The 16,873-nt window shown below is 48.5% G+C and overlaps 1 long non-coding RNA gene across 1 annotated transcript; it reads left to right on the forward strand.

Moving 5' to 3' along the window:
* Positions 1-10,767: 10,767 nt before the first annotated feature.
* LOC144130052 (uncharacterized) lies at positions 10,768-14,461 on the forward strand. Its single transcript, XR_013313946.1, has 5 exons — positions 10,768-10,816; positions 11,860-12,024; positions 12,416-12,515; positions 13,026-13,121; positions 13,486-14,461. It is a non-coding gene; the product is annotated as an uncharacterized LOC144130052 (long non-coding RNA).
* The last annotated feature ends 2,412 nt before the right edge of the window (positions 14,462-16,873 follow it).

The raw sequence follows: 16,873 nt of genomic DNA on the forward strand, positions 1-16,873 counted from the left end.
GAACACATGAAGGAATGCCGAAAGAATTCGGCACAATGCCTTAATCCCACGAGGAGTCATTGGGGGCCGCGAACAGTGCCGGGGCATTCAATCCGCTTCTGCTGTTCCCCACACGTGCAAGCGCTTGCCACCTGTATGGCAACAATGCAAGGAGGGGGGGAGTAGTTTTGAGTGACCCCTCCAGCGCTATGGTGAGAATGCCGTTCCCCCGCGGGGAGGGAGAAAAAGTCGTCGACGCCGCTCCGCGACATGTTTTGGGGAAACAAAGGTCAAAGCTGGACAGAGCAGGCTTGAACTCTGTGACACAATCCCCACGAAAAGAATGATATTCTCAAAAACATTCACAAACAAAACACAAATTTCGTGCATGCGCACATGCTCCTGGCAGACAAGCCACCTCAGATGAAAGACGCGCACATCACTGTCACCAGCGCGCACCACCTCGTCGTATCACCAGTTTTCCACGAAGGCTCGCAGGATAGCGCACCGACACACGCCCCACCCACTGCAACACCTCACGCAGTCACGTCCCAGTTAGTCAAAACAGTTCGACACTGCAAATTCGGTCGTAACAGTCCAACACTGAAACACGACCACACGCAAACATCTTGCGCTGCATAACATTTCAAAACACTACCAACAATGCACAAAATAACAATAAAAAGAAAGTTCTAGATAAGAATGAAACTGGGCCGTCGCAACGCGTTTAGTTCACCCCATGGCTATTCACACCCGGCTGAGGTATTCTGCGCCGACGTTATCTTTTCCCTTAATGCTCTCGACCCCGAAGTCGTACTCCTGTAGGAGCAGCACCCAGCGATGCTGCCGTGAATTCATAATTTGAGCCTCGTTCAGATATTTCAGTGGCTGATTATCTGTCTGGACGGTAAATCGTTTGCCGTAGAGGTAGAAATTGAAGCGCTTGATAGCCTATACAATGGCCAAGCACTCCTTCTCAACTGCTGCGTACGCCTTCTCTCTGGGAAGTAGCTTGCGACTCGCGTAAGCGACGGGATGCAGAAGTCCGTCTTTTTCCTGCAACAGTACTGCCCCAACCCCTTCATATGAGGCGTCGGTGCGAAGTACAAATAACTTGCTGAAATCCGCAACCTGTAGGATGGGGGCCTCTGAGAGCAGTTGTTTCAGGCTGTTAAAGGCTTCTTCTTCGTTATCCCCTCACCTAACGCTGTTTGGTGCGAGTTTTTTTGTCAGGTCTGTCAGAGGTGCGCAAACAGTTGCGTAACTCGGGATGAATTCACGATAGTATCCCGTTAGGCCCAAAAAGGCTCGTACTTGGCGTTTGGTTATCGGTCGTGGCGCTTGGCGGATCCTGTCCAGTGTTGATTCCATCGAGCCAAGTGTCCCCTTTCCAATCGTGTGACCGAGAAAGCACAGTTGATCGACGCCGAGTTCGCATTTCTTCGGATGTATGGTCATCCCGGCTTCCCGGATTCGCATGAGAACCTGCTCCAGTGCCTTGACATGGTCCTCCCACGACTCGGTCGCTACGAGCAGGTTGTCGTAGTAGTGATAGACGTTGTCTATCCCGTCTAGGAGCTTCCTCATCAGCTTAGCAAAGACGGCTGGGGTGGTCTTGATGCCGAAAGGCATGTTCCTGAATTGGTAAAGGCCACTGGGAGGCGAAAACGCCGTCTTTTCCTTTGAGTGATCGTCCAGGGGGACCTGCCAAAAGCCTTTTGCGAGGTCCATCTTAGAGAAGAGCTTTTTTCCTCCCACCTCCGTGATGAGGCAGTCGGCACGGGGGATCGGTTCGGCGTCGGCGACCAGTACCTCATTTAATCTCCTGAAATCTACGCAAAAGCGGTTCGAACCGTCGGGCTTCTTTATCAGGACTGTTGGAGCATTATACGGTGAGCGTGACTTCTCGATCACGCCCAACCGCAGCATCGCGGCAACCTCCCTCTCAACTTCCTGACGCACTGCGAAGAGAAGCGGGTACTGCTTTACCTGGATGGGCTTGTTGGTGGTAGTGGTCAAGTTGCACACGGCCCGCGTGGTGAATCCGGGCCGATCGGAAAACATCTCCTTATGTTGAGAAATGAGGGACCGCAGCTCCTGTGCCTGTGGTGGGGTCAGTTTCTCTGACGCCGCGACATCGCGGTGGTCGGCTTGTTCCCCGAGAGGCCACACCAGCGCCCCATCACCTATATTGGAGGCTACCGCCGCAACCACCGGCACGTGAGAGTCGGTTTCAGGGACCCAGCTGAAGTATTTCTTCAGCATATTGACATGGAATGTTTTTGGGTTGCCCTCAACATCTACCAAGTAGTCGACTTCCCCCTTTTTCTCTTTAACCACATAGGGGCCCCGCCATTTCATCGTGAGCTTATTGTGCTCGGTGGGGAGCAGTAAGAGCACCTGGTCTCCAACCTGTAATGCCCTCGATTTAGACCCGCGGTCGTAATACCCCTTGTATCGCTCACCTGCCTCTTCTAGAGCCTCATGTGCTATCTGACAGGTCGTTTCGAGCCTCTCTCGCAGATCAATCACATACTGGTAGGCCGTCTTGGTCTCCTCTTCCAGTTTGTCTCCCGTCCACAATTCCTTCAGTATAGTGAGGGGGCCTTGCACGTTCCGCCCGTACAAAAGCTCGAACGAGGAGAAACAGTGCTTGCCTGGGGGACCTCCCTGTAGGCGAACAAAAGCGGCTCGATAAACCGATCAAACTAATTGGGCTGTTCTGTGCACATGCGGCGGAGCATCTTCTTGAGCGTCCCGTTGAGCCTTTCCACGAGGCCGTTGGCCATCGGTTGGTAGGGCGAGGTGGTCTGCAGGCGAAGAGACAGCAGACGGCCCACTTCTTCTATGAGTTCCGAGGTAAAATTCGACCCTCGGTCGCTCAACATCTCCTCCGGAACACCCACTAGGGCGAAGATTTGTAAGAGAGCCTCGGCCACCCGCTCGGTCTCGATGCTGGGCAGGGCGACGGCCTCTGGGAACCGGGTCGCATAGTCGACTAGCGTCATGATGTAGCGATTCCCCTTCCGAGTTGTGGGCTTGAGGGGCACAATAATATTGACAGCCGCCCGGCGAAACTGCTGTCAACCAGAGGCATTTCCTCAAGGGGCACCTTTTTGACTGATCCCCGTGGGGCTGTCTTCTGGCAGCTGTCGCACGACGCCACAAACCAACTAGCGTCACCATGCACGCTGGGCCAGAAGAAATCAGCCAGAATGCGGTCACAAGTCTTTTTGTGCCTCAAATGACCTGCCATCAGTCCGCAGTGCGCGAGGCGGAGAACCTTGCTTCGGTGCTGAAAGGGGACAACCAGCTGTAAAGTACCCGAGCATGACTCTGGTAGGAACTGGCGATAGAGCATGTCATCTCTTAGCAGAAAGGTGTACGAGCCCCCTCCCTTGCACCGGACCATTCCCTCTTCCCTCCGCATCTGAAAACAACGCCGGAGGGTCTCGTGCGCTTGTTGGTCTCGGCTAATCTGCGTCGGAGTGACTTCTGCCATCGCGGTTGGTACTCGTAACTTGCGGAACGTTTCCGACGATTGCTGCCTGGACTGTTGACGGGTGGTCACGGCCGCCGCGGGTGCGGGCTCGTCCGGGGTACTTGGCTGTCCCTGTACGGGATTCGATGCATCCGCTTCGGCCCCTTCGATACTCAGGGCTATTTCCCTCCAAGTCGCGTCGGGCTCGGACGGTTGCCTGGCGCCATCAATATTCCCGAGAATTAGGTCGAACAGTGGCGATTCCATACATCCGGCCAGCACATCTCCCCTATAGTAAGGTGTGTCAACTTGAATTCGCGCCTCGGGTAGCGTTTTGACCGAGCGGTCCACCACGTAAACGGCTCGGTGTCAGCCAGTAAGTTGGGACTTTGTTACAAGGTTTGTTACAAGGTCTCGGTTGACAGTTACAATGTTACACCCCGTGTCTCTCAACACCTTTATCTTCTGCCCAGCAATGAGGCCTTCAACGACGGGAAGGACCCCGGACTCTTTGGCCCTACCGAGGTTCACCACTGGCAGGAACTGGCCATCTTTCAACTCTAGATAGCTGTTTTGAATGCAGGCCGACACGTCCTTTGCTCCAGGGCGTGCCCGGTTGCCCTGCTCAGGATTTCTCCGGCTCTCCTTGCAATGCGCCGCGACGTGCCCCGGTCGCGCGCAAATGTAGCAGCGTGGTGTGGATGATACTGCCGTGGGTAACGGTTTTCCCTGGTGGCCCTTGCGGCCAGCGTCGGAGGACCTGTCTACGGGCCGGTCTTCACGTTTCAGTTCACGCCGGCCAAAGTATGTGGACCCCCTAGCAGTGACATAGTTGTCTGCCCTTTGTAGCAGCTCATTCTGATAGCCTGCTGTTTTCTCCTTCAGGAAGGTAGCCATCGACGGCGTGCAGTTCTCTAGAAACTGCTCCCTGAAAGGGAGTCTCTTGATACTCTTGTAGGTCTGCTCGCACGAAGAGAGCTGTACCCACCACTCCCAGTAATTATCTAATCGGGAGAAGAACTGGGACGGGGTTTCTTGCTCATGGGGGGCTTCTGTCCGGAACGTCTGTCGAAGTCCCTCCTTCGTCAAGCGGAAACGAAGCAGAAGAGCTCGCTTGACCTTGTCATAGTCTACCGCATGCGCTCCCGTCATGCCGCCAAAAACGCTCAACGCCTCTCCCGCAAGGCACGTGCTAAGGGCAGTAGCCCACTGGTCTCGCGGCCACTTCTGCGCCTCTGCGACTCGTTCGAACCGTGTCAGGTAGGCGTCCAAGTCGTCCGTTTTATCGTTAAACGGCGCCATTAGCTTATGTGGACTGACGACCGTGAAACGCGAAGTAGGTTGGCTTTGAACCGAAGCGGAATCTGAACCAGTGCTCCCGCCACACTCGCCTCTCGCGTGGAGAATTTGTAGTTCAGCGTTCAGTTCGAACATTCGACGAGCGGAGCGCGCCTTGTCCCTTTCTTCCTCCTCGAGCAGCCGCTGCTCTTCTTCTTTCATGTGCTCGTGCTGTTTCGCGCGCTCATATCTGACGAATTCCTGGAGGGCGACCCCCTCGAAGCCTAGCTGCTTCCCGAGAGCAATTATTTTTTCTAACTCTGCCATTGCACCAACGGTTCTTTGTTCTCAGTTCTGACAGTACGTGAGATATTACTTGAACGCTATGCCTCGCGGTCACGGCAATCGTGGCCAGCAAGTCCTGTCGCAGACGGCAGTTTGTCAAGATATCGTGGGTGGCTGTGGTGTTGGTTGGCGCCGAAGTTACAATTAATCGGGCCAACCTGCACAACCACTGCACTCTGCGTAAGTTCGGAGGGGGAGAAGCGACAAACTTCTCCACCCCGCGTGCGAAACATTGTGATTCGACTGCTGACCGGTGAAAGGGGCCAAGCCTGATTAGTCATTGACCGGAGGCATGAGGCGTAGGCAAGTTCCGTAGCGAATTAATTTAATTAGGCAAACAACAACCAAGTATTACAATATGCCCGACAAGGTAGCGCCGTACACTGACGTGACGCAAATAACACAAGCACCAATTGCACACGTTAACACAACAATTAACACAAAGAAAGAAACATCAGGGCGATTGCTATACAAAAATATTACGAGACGGAAATACAGTACAAAGGATTACAACGAGAAACACAGAAAGCAAAAATACAAAGATAAAAAAGTTGAAGTGAGTGGTGAGAAACGATGGCTTAGCTGCGCAGTGGCAAGGTCCGGTCGCAAGGAGCATCGGGCTGCGGTTGCTCGTCGCGGGGCTGCTGGGGTCTTGCGGATACGGGCGAACTTGGGCCTCGCGTCTTCGGGACCACCGCCGCCGCGCTCTACGCGTCAGATCTCCGCCTAGGCTCCTTGCCGACCACTTCCCTGGCTGACCTCACTCACGACCGCACGCACCGAAATCTCCAGACCAACTGCCAGCGCGCGGCGTTCCCATCGCCCCCTTCGCATGGTAAAGAATGAAAACAAAACAACATACGGAAAAAAGACTCTTCAGGAGCCACGCACAGAGGAATGCAGCTCCCAAAATGAAAAAAAAGAATACATGAAGGAATGCCGAAAGAATTCGGCACAATGCCTTAATCCCACGAGGAGTCATTGGGGGCCGCGAACAGTGCCGGGGCATTCAATCCGCTTCTGCTGTTCCCCACACGTGCAAGCGCTTGCCACCTGTATGGCAACAATGCTAGGAGGGGGGGGGGGAGTAGTTTTGAGTGACCCCTCCAGCGCTATGGTGAGAATGCCGTCCCCCGCGTGGGAGGGGAAAAAAGTCGTCGACGCCGCTCCGCGACATGTTTCTGGGAAACAAAGGTCAAAGCTGGACAGGGCAGGCATGAACTTTGTGACAACCATGCCCCTATACCTGCTCCTCTTGCTGCCAAGGACAAATCGAGAACTGAGCGCGAGAGTTAAAAAATTCAAGTGATCCTTGTCACGGCCCCAGTTAAGAGCTCCCAATCAATCCTGGTCACGGCATCGGTTAAATTTTCCGATGATCCTTCTCTGATGGGATGTCTGGATTGGGCTGGTCGGTTGCTCATCGCGAGCGGTGAATGATGATGGGACGCCGGCCGGTGATCGAATATACATGGCGGTTAGCAGTACGAAGAGCCTTCAGGTATTCGTCCGCTCGTCTGGCGACACGTTGCCGGTTGGTGCAGCAGATTCAACATTTTAGCAAAACAAACTGATTTATTAAAGACAGGATGGAAATGCAAGGCAGTGATGATACGGCAGTCAAAAAAAGGTTTGTTTAAAAGCGGCCGAGACTGAGACTCACCGCACTCCCCCGCAGTCTATGTTTGCAGCGGGTTTTTAACCCCTTGGATAATTGGGCGGAGCTTTACTAAACCAGTTTTCACCCAGTTTGAACCAATAGCACGGTGCAGGCAAGTGAGCGGAGCCCAGGGTTCATCATAGCCCGACCAAGTGGCCCCACACCTCCTGGAACGTGCAGGGCGCGCGGTTTCGCGTACGCGGCTCGCTGCATGTGCATTCCATCGAGGCGCCACGCATCGGCTTTGCCGTCTCCCCTCAGAGCAAAGGAACTTCTTCAGCGGTACAAGGTCTTCGGCCCCCTGCGACTCTGACAATGCAGTTCGGGGTCCTTCTCCCGCTTTCCCAGGGCTTTGGGCAGCGTCCGGAACGCGCGATGCACTGTCACCGTTCTACCCCTCGTGCACCGCCAGTCAGCAGGGGATGAGTCGGCACCAGAGCCGAAAGTATTAGCGCGGCTAGCCGGCGTCGAGGCACACTACGCGCGGGCGTCGCGCCTCTCAGTAAACCCCCTCTATTTCCCACGGAGCTGACCGCTCCCAGGAAAAGGGGCGGGGGGGGGGGGGGGGGGCGTGGGCTTCTAACTTCGGCGTCGTGGGCTTCTTCCTTAACGCAGGGTATGTTGCTGTGCGAGTTGGTGGTGATCGAACATCGGCAGTTGCTCCGCTCCATGTCACCAACCACGTGACAGCGTAGCAGTGCAGCCACGCTGAAGGCTCGAAATGCTACCGTAATGTAGCTATCACTACAAGAAACAAAGGAGGGGCGCTTAAATTCATATCCTACTTACAATAACGAAAAGAGCATGTTCAAAAGGACATCTTGTCGCATGTATCTACGCTCACAGTCGTGCATGTTTTTCTCTTTGCGACCAAAAATAACAGTAGAAACACTCATACCTTAAGGAGTCGAACAATAATGCACTTGAGATGGCAGTCCACAAGCAATCACACACACACACACAGGACATAATCAGCACACTGGCATAGGACTGTCCGATCACTTCCAGACTTTCTTAGCGGTGTGCTCCTCACGTTCCCCCACTCTCGCTCACTGCCCCATCGTGTGCTGGATCCACAGGGAATTTTCACACTTATCGCAATCTTGCAGTGGCTGAGTGGGTTAAAGCTGTAAATATGAGGCGTAGGAGCAGTGCTCCTTATAGGAGCCGTGTTTTACCCTCCTCTACCTGTCGTTGCGTCTCCGCGATGGTCGGGCACTGTGGGTTTCCGCCTTGTATGTCTTTTCGCGGAGACGCAACGACAGGTACAGGAGGGTAAAACACTGGTCCTGCAAAAGTGCCGTCCCAAGAAACCGTAAGAAAACCTACGGCTCATGTCCGAGATGGCCAGTGCAAGATCAACCTTGACCTAACGCAGAGCTCTACTGCCGACACCAACGCGGGCACTACCTGTTCGCAAATTGGGCAGTAAAGTTGTTCCCGCAACACCGAAGTTGCCCAGGGATGCCACACGAGACAGCAACCCCGAGAGACGCACTTCAGCAACAGGCTTATCCGTTGGAAGCAACCAGCAGTAACCTCCATCTAAGTCCAACCAAATCTATACCCCCCCCCCCCTTACTCCCAGAGCAACACCGAAATCCGGAGCGAGCGGCGCTAGCAGTCCAGCAAGCCCCGCCGGAGCATCGGGTCCTTCTAGTGCAACGCAGCGTCAGCTGCCTTCCACAATGGATGGCCAGGTTGATACGATATTCAGCCGGAAGTAATAACTTTCCAGCGCCCCTCTTTCACGCTACGATCTCCGCAAGCGCTGGGCTTCGGCACAATGGCTTCGTCAACAGTGACATTCAGGCAGCGTGAGTGCGCCGACTCTCTCTCGCTCATCCTACCGACAGCCTTCCTCAAAAAACTGCAAATATTTAAAAATAAGAAAAATTGTGGATATACGAACCAGGCATTAGCTACATATTCATAGCCTAAAAGCCTATCTTCAATCAAAAATCGTACCAAAAGGTGTGCAAGTTTCTTTAACACCATCAATGGGTGACATGTGTGACGAGGAGAAGGATAATTGGAATCGTATACTACAATCTGCCTCTTTAAATTTGCTTGTAGTTACCATTACATACTTTGAGAAGCAGTTGGTGGTTCTGAGAATGGAAGAGAATCTTGCTCGTCAACAAATTCCCCTTACCGCGCCGGAGGTCACCGAGCTTATGCTCTTTGAGAAAAAGAGAGCGACTGAGGTACGCGAGACGAAACGCAAAAAATTTATTCGAGACGGGGTTTCACACCACGTGTGGTCAAATTAAATAACAAGCGAAAAAGAATCTAGAACGGAGGCAGCTACTAATAATAACCCCACTATTGCAGTAAGCTGCAACCACAAATCCAACAGCACGGCACAAACATCAACGACAACAACATCAACGACGGAGGAAAGATCCGTCCTCTCTCGACGCCTTACATTTTGCCCTACCCCCGGTAAATACTACGAATTCTCGGTGTTAAAATATTTGGAAAACTGTGCACGAATGTTGCGACTCCGGGAATACTTTTTAATCGGGCACAGGTTACCGCGGATAGCAGAGAATTCTTAGTTGCTAACCATCACTGGACTCCTAATATAGGAAGGGACAAACACCTGGACATGTACATTTACGCCGTCCAGGAGGACATAATTTACGCCTACAAGAACCACACTCCAGGGAGGCATTGGAGGCTCTCAGCAGAAGGACAGATATAATCATAGAGCCAGCGGATAAAGCAGTGGTAGAGTTGTCATGGACAACGAAAAATACATTGAAGAACGCTTGGGACAACTCTATAACATTTGTTTCTATCACCGTCTTGAAGCAGAACCAACTCCGCAATAACAGCATTTTGTAGCAGATACTCTGGATCAACTTGCAAAGAATGGGGACATATTTCGACGGTTATCTAAAGCCCTCACCGCACCACACCCGTCGCCAGGCCGATTCTACATGTTACTGAAAACCCACAAAAAGAATAAACCTGGCCGCCCTATAGTATCCGGCATCGGCACGATTACAGAACTAATTTCCAGTCATTGACACACTAAATAGACATATTCCAACAACACACTAATCCTACATACGTGGCACAAACAATTTCGTTCGCACAATAGCAGGTCTCAAACTATCGGAAGAAGCCCTCCTAGCAACAATAGACGTAGTCTCTCTCTACGCTAACATTCCTCATTTCGATGGCATCAAATGTCTGATCGAAGCATATGAACAAAACAGAGAGGAGGAATCCCCTGCTCTACGATTTTTAGAAATACTGGCGAAAACCGTACTCGAATATAATAACTTCGAATTAAACAAGCAACACCACTTTCAAATCAACGGCACAGCCATGGGTACAAGAATGGCCCCCACCTACGCCAAAATCTTCATGCATAGTATTGAATCTAAATTTTTACAAAGATTGCCCCATTAAGCCCACCCTATACAAACGCTACTTGGTTGACATATTTTTAATATGGACTGACCCCGAGCAAGAAATCATACGTTTTATTGAAAACTTCAACCTCATCTACCCCAACATACCTTTCGCTTACACGTACTCCAACACCACAATTAGCATCCTAGATGTTGAGATTTCGTTAAACGAAGGCTCACTTACCACCGGTGTATAGGCGGCGTGCAAAGCGACGGCCGCGCCACAGGTGGCGGCTTTGCTCCCAACTTCCGGGAGTGAAGCGCGCCGTTTGCCGGTCGCTTCTGTGTTGTTGCGACGTGGCTTTATCTTTCTCGGTCGTTTCTTCGTTGAAATAAGGTTTGTCCGAGCATCTTCATTGCGATAGGAGCCCGAAGGGATGTCCAATAACAACTGTTGTGTGGTTGGTTGCTCTAACACATATAAAAATACGCCGGAGACGCGATTCTACTCGTTCCCAGCGCGGCCCTATGAGCGGGAGCGACGACAGCAATGGATCGCCGCTGTTCGACGGCAGAGGTGAGGTACTGATTTCATTTACTTTAAAACGTCAAATTTTACGCCTCTTTTTTTAATGATGCTAGGAAGTGTTTGGGACAGTCGTCGTCTCATCATAAATCGTCATGCTGCTGCAACTCAAGTTCACATTGGTAAGCAATTGTCTTGACTGCGCATCGCAGCTAGGGCATGTGCAGGGCGCTGTTGCTTTGGTGGTGGTATTTTGAAAGAACTCGTTACGGGTATTGCCTGCACCGTGATTATGCGCTCAATTGTCGACGGTATACGTGTGTAATTTGCCCCTGCATGAGTGCATTTTGGTGTTACTGTCGAGATAGTTCCGCTATCGCTCGAAAGTTTCGCATGTTGATATTTTTCGCGCCTCTGTGTTTTCGTGTTGAAACGTTTGCTTTTTAATGGCGATAATTTTAATGCACTCGTTGTGGGTATTGTCTGCTCCGTGATAATGTGCTTTATTTCGATTAGGATATGTGCATGCTGCGTATGTTGCCCCCTGCATGAATGTGTCTCGGCGTCATGGAGATAGTTTCGCTATCGCTAGAAGCTTGATCTTCATTTTCCGCATGTTGATGTTTTGGGCCTGTGTGTTCGCGCATTGAAACTTCAGATTGCTACCGCGTGCAAGACCTCTGCTCATTTTGCATGTATGTGGTCTGAGCTTCGTTTGTGACGCGATGACCGCATGCTTGCAGTGATTTTGTGTCCATTTTTTTGTAGTCAATTGTGTCTAGAGGCAGGACAGCACATTGCATTATCAGGTCTCTCCCGCCGCGGTAGCCCTGTGGATTCGGCTGTTGATCCCAAGGACATGGGTTGGACCCCGCCGCCGGAGGCGGCATTTCGATGCAGGCGAAATAAAAAAAAAATGCCCGTTGGCTGTACGATGTCAGCGCAAGTTAAAGACCCTTAGGTAACATCATAATCGCTTAATTTAGCGCAAAGGACAGGACAAAAGAAAAGACGAACACGCTGTCCTGTGCTGTTAAATTAGACGGATATGATGTCAAAGTACCAGCTAGCCCAACAGCAAACTGTTTTGAACTCCAGGTGCTAAATTAATCTGAAGTCTTCCGCTACGGGGACCCTCATTGCCCATGTAGCCATAAACCAAACAATTTATTCCCTTTTGCTGTAATGGCTGTGTTTATGTGTGCTTCTGTCATAATTTTATTAGAAAAGACGGGAGCCTGTGGGAGCCGACCAAACACAGCAGGATCTGCAGCAACCATTTTTTAAATGGTGAGAAATCCAACGACCCTCGGAGTCCAGCATATCTGCCCACCCTATTTCCAAGTGAATACAGACGCACCAAGACACCTTCTGCTTACAGATATGAAAGGTAAGATGAACTAGCAAAAAAATTTTAATCAAATGGTGTGCTTTGTAGCTGGCATTATTAAATGTGAATGGAACGGAACTTGGAATGAACTGTGACAGAGAGAACCAAACAGGGCAGGCGATACTGGAAATTTTATCATTGTTTTACATACTGTAGGTCCTAGTGGCTAGCAGTTGTGGTGGTAGGATTATAACTACGCATTGTGTCATGGCTTTAACTATGCAGCTAGTATGAAACTGATTCAACTAGTGCTAGACCAAATACAGCAATAGTATCCAAAGATTCATTAACTGTGGAGCAATTTTTGTTGCTTGTTCTATCTAGGTAATGACTTTTCTAGATTAATATTGATTCACAGTGTAACAATCCTCAAAGAGTTGTCTTAATCCAGGTTGCGGTCACGTGAACAGAGCAAAGAACCCACATCAAGCTGTGTGCAGGAAGTGGCTACTGATGAAGAAGGCTACGATTCCACAAATGGACTCATAAGTGTATGTCTCTTCACATACCCATCCTGAAAAGCTTTCACAATATCAACGTTACTAAGCTGATTTCACAAATTTCTGTGTTGACTTGAACAACAAACAAAGCTTTGGAATTTCTGGCAAGCTAGATTTAATGCTTTCTCCCAGTTTCCTTGCCCTTAATATGCTTGTGTCTATGGACATGACGATGTTCTAGTTATTGGTTTCTTTCTTTGTATCAGTTTGCACATATCATGCTGACATTTTGTGCTTTCAGTTGTGTTGTTATCTAGAAAAGTTGCCCTAGACATTTTTAAAACATTGTGTCAGTGAACATAACACACCAGAAGTCTTCAATAATCATTACAGCACTCTTTCAGGTCAGTTGCACATATGTCATTCATATTTTTTCTTTAAAAGATTGCAGTTTATACTGGTGCTAACAAAGCACTACGATTCACTGCATGACTGCATTGTGTATTGTGGGGAGGAAATTTTGAACAAAAAAGAAGTGACTGTGCCTTTCAATGAATGCAGGTAGAAACACAAACAGACCCCTGTACTTGGACCTTGGAGCCAGATATGCCGAGTCTGTTCCTTTGCTGCATGCAAGATTGCAATGCTGAGACACAGGTAGGATGGGAACTAGTATGCATATTTGCTATAATTTCATTGCACCTGAATAGACTTGTACCTAAAGTTACATATATTTTCTTGTTGATACCTTTCTGCAGCGCCCCAATTTTTTGAAGTGTGGACTGGGGGTTGGGCTGTGTAGGTACAGTTTTGAGATAGCAGCTAGCGTGTATGATAGATAAAATACTTCAGTTTGGGAAATAAACTGTGTGTTAGTATTTATCTTAAGCACATTTTCAGTTTTGTCATTGTTCACTGCAATAATCTTTAAGCAATATTTAATGCAGATGTGTACATAAAATAGCTTTGTTACCCTCTAATAAGCACGGCTTCAAATTATTGTGTGCGTAATTTCTTCCAGGCTACCTTTCCTAGCAAGAAGGAAACAAAGGATGCCGCATGGGGCACTTCCTATGGCGTCAGGGACAGCGCGTGTGACCCAATGAACATCGACAGCTTGAAATCTACCTGTAGCTTTCGAGGCTACCCAAGTGTATCTGCCTGCTCCAGTGAAAAGGCCTCAGACATTTTAAAATCCATTGCTGGTGTGTCACTGCCAGTATTTTCAAAATTGCAGAGCATTGTTGTGGAGGCGCTTAATGTCAGTGGGGAAGAGGAATTTGTAAATGCATCAAACAAACTCCTCCTCTTTCTCATGAAGCTAAAGCTCAACCTTTCCTATTCGGCTTTAGCGGTCTTTTTTGGTATGCATAGGACAACTTGTTCACGACATTTTTTTCTGATTTTGAATCTTTTACATGCCAAAATGCGCTGTCTTATCTACTGGCCCTCACGATCAACCATTGAGCTCATGATGCCTGAATGTTTCAAGCCTGAGTATGCAAAATGTCGAGTCATTATAGATTGCACTGAGGTTTTCTGCTCAGCACCAAACACTGTACATGAGAAAGTGCTGATGTTTTCTAATTATAAAGGCACATACACTGTCAAATTTCTTGTAGGAATAACACCTAGTGGAATTATCAGCTTCTTATCAAGGCCTTATGGTGGCCGTGCCACTGATTCATTCATAACAACTGATTCTGGCATTTTGCACTTGCTTAGCCCAGGAGATCTTGTGCTTGCTGACAAGGGCTTTCCTCAAATCAGAAGTGCACTTGTGGAACGAGGCGTGCTATTTCAGATGCCTACTTTTGCACGACCAAACCAGCCTTTTACTCGTGAGGAAGTTTTTACCTCATACAAAGTGGCAAGTGCAAGAATACACGTTGAAAGATGTATTCAACGTATGAAACTTTTCAGGATATTGTCAGAAAAGTTGTCTGCTGATTTGCTTCCTCACGTCTCAAAAATAATTGATATGTGCGGTGTGCTTACAAACTTAAACAGCCCAATCAATAAAGCTAAAGAGTAATGTGGTAATGTGCAAGCTGTCATGTTCACCATGTACAAAATAGACTGAGATGACGTTACAGTGCAAGTATATTCTTTTCAGGGCTGTTTATTACCATGAATGCTCAAAACCTTTTTTTACTGCAGGAAATCAGTAGTTATTTTTTTAGGATCTTCATGTATCTCTAGCGAAATTGTTGCACCCAGGATGTGTTTAGTAAAAGGTACGCATTGCAGGATACATTTCTTTGTCAAAATTTTGAAACATCTATTGGAAAACATCGAGAAACTTGGGACTTGTTTGACTGTTGGGAACAGTGATCTGATTGAGACACGAAAAACTTAGGCTGCTATTACTACACAAATCTAGAAACCTGACTGTGTGAGAGCACAATGAGCACTCAACTTCCATTTATACTTAGGTTGCATAACTGATATAGGCATTTAAAAAAATACCATTAAAAGTAGGTAAGCCTTGCAATGCGAGTATGTATGTCTCAGCAAGATCTCTGGAGTGCAGCCATAGCTAATTTTTGGTAACAGCCTCCACGGTGGCTCAGTGGTTATGGCGCTCGGCTGCTGGCTCAAAAGACGCGGGTTCAATCCCTGCCACGGTGGTCGAATTTCGATGGAGGTGAAATTCTAGAGGCCCGTGTGCTGTGCGATGTCAGTGCACGTTAAAGAACCTCAGGTGATCGAAATTTCCGGAGCCCTTCACTACAGCGTCTCTCATAGCCGGAGTCGCTTTGGGACGTTAAACCCCATTAATCACAAACCAAATTTGTAAATAAGCAGATTTTTTGTCAAAATGCAATATGTATATTTTTAAAAATTCAGGTTTTGGTTTACACTGTTGAGAATCCTGTTTTCATTTACTTTCCGAGTGACCATGGCAACTAACAATCATTGCTATCTTTTAATTCCCCGACTGAACTTATAGCGTGACTTTTTTGTAACATTTACAGATTTTAATTTTAAATACAAGAGATACTTTGGCATGTTTTGTGCAGGTGGATTGCACAGTCAGGCGTACAATATGTCCAGGGTCGTCCAGTTCGAGCTAGAACACAAATGTGCCACATTTTGGATACTTGTGAACTAATGGGCAGGCAGAGAGAGTGCATGCAGCTGCCATGGTTGCCAAACTTCTCTCAGGTGGTCAAAAACTAGACATCACTCTCGTGTGATGCTATGCAGAGTAGGGATTTAAATTCATCGAGCACTCCTTTGTTTCAGCTTGAAGTGCGATTGCTTTGTTACTCGGAGTTTCTTAAGCACTCACCGCTTCAGGCTGTCATATGCATTCAGAACATCTTGAAGCATTTCTTTGGTGCTCTGCGTTTCACACTGAGTTTATGTGTACAAATACTTTTTCTGCAGTATGTGCACAATGAGAGCTGAAGGGCAACTGAGTTTGTCAAACTGCTTTTACGAAAAGCCCACTTTTTCTGCCCCATACATTCAAGTAATTGAATGAAAACACCTCACCCTTTTTTGTTCTATCTTATGAGCTCATTGGCAGTGATTTGCGGTGCCAGTTATCCAGTTGTAGGAAAGCGCACTTGCATGTTCAGTGCTCTAGACTGTAAATACAGTGGCTGTGGTGTATGTTTGATAATCTATTAGTTGTTTTGTTGATTTATAAAAAAACGTGGCTAACGTATGATTTTTTTATGAAGTGAAGCAACCAGACAATGCTGATTCCATGCTGAAGGTGAAGATGCAACTTTTGGTAAAAAGATCTCACTTCTCCGAGGGATCAATGTTTACAATAAATTATTTTTTATTTAGCCTTTCCATTGTGCTCGTACCTTGCTTACTTCCTTAGTGTTGAAAATAGTCTTGACACTATGTCCCTAGATTTCATCAGTGGCACTCAATCCTTTTCTAGTTTACATTTTCCACACTGATTTAGTTCTTGTCCTGTCTTGACAGAAGCCATAAAAAAGCCACCAATGTCTTCAAACCTGCTTGGATGATGTTGAAAACTGTCTTGTTGTCTTTTCTGCAACACTTTTCATTTTGACTGCTTCCGTCATTCTTGCGCTTTATTCCTTTCCATGCACCAGGGTCATGCATCGTGGCCATGTATCACTGTTGTTGGCGTGGCACCCCACCACGTTTTCTCGCCATGGTCCCTCTAATGCACTTGCATTAATATCTGAAGTAAGTTATCACGCTGGCATCCTGGGAACAAAAAGCCGTTTATTCACGGGCACAGAACACATATATAGCATAAGGTGACGTCACGCACTCCAAACCGTGGCGACGCTTCCGCGGCTGATAGCGCGCTGATAATGCGTGCTCATCGCGACCACGCGCTATTACAATATCCAACACTGAATTGAAATCTTTTTCTGATGGACAGAAGAATACACACCAGTTTACCTGAAAGT

The sequence above is a fragment of the Amblyomma americanum genome, chromosome 4, assembly GCF_052857255.1.
Source record: "Amblyomma americanum isolate KBUSLIRL-KWMA chromosome 4, ASM5285725v1, whole genome shotgun sequence".
Taxonomy (NCBI): domain Eukaryota; kingdom Metazoa; phylum Arthropoda; class Arachnida; order Ixodida; family Ixodidae; genus Amblyomma; species Amblyomma americanum.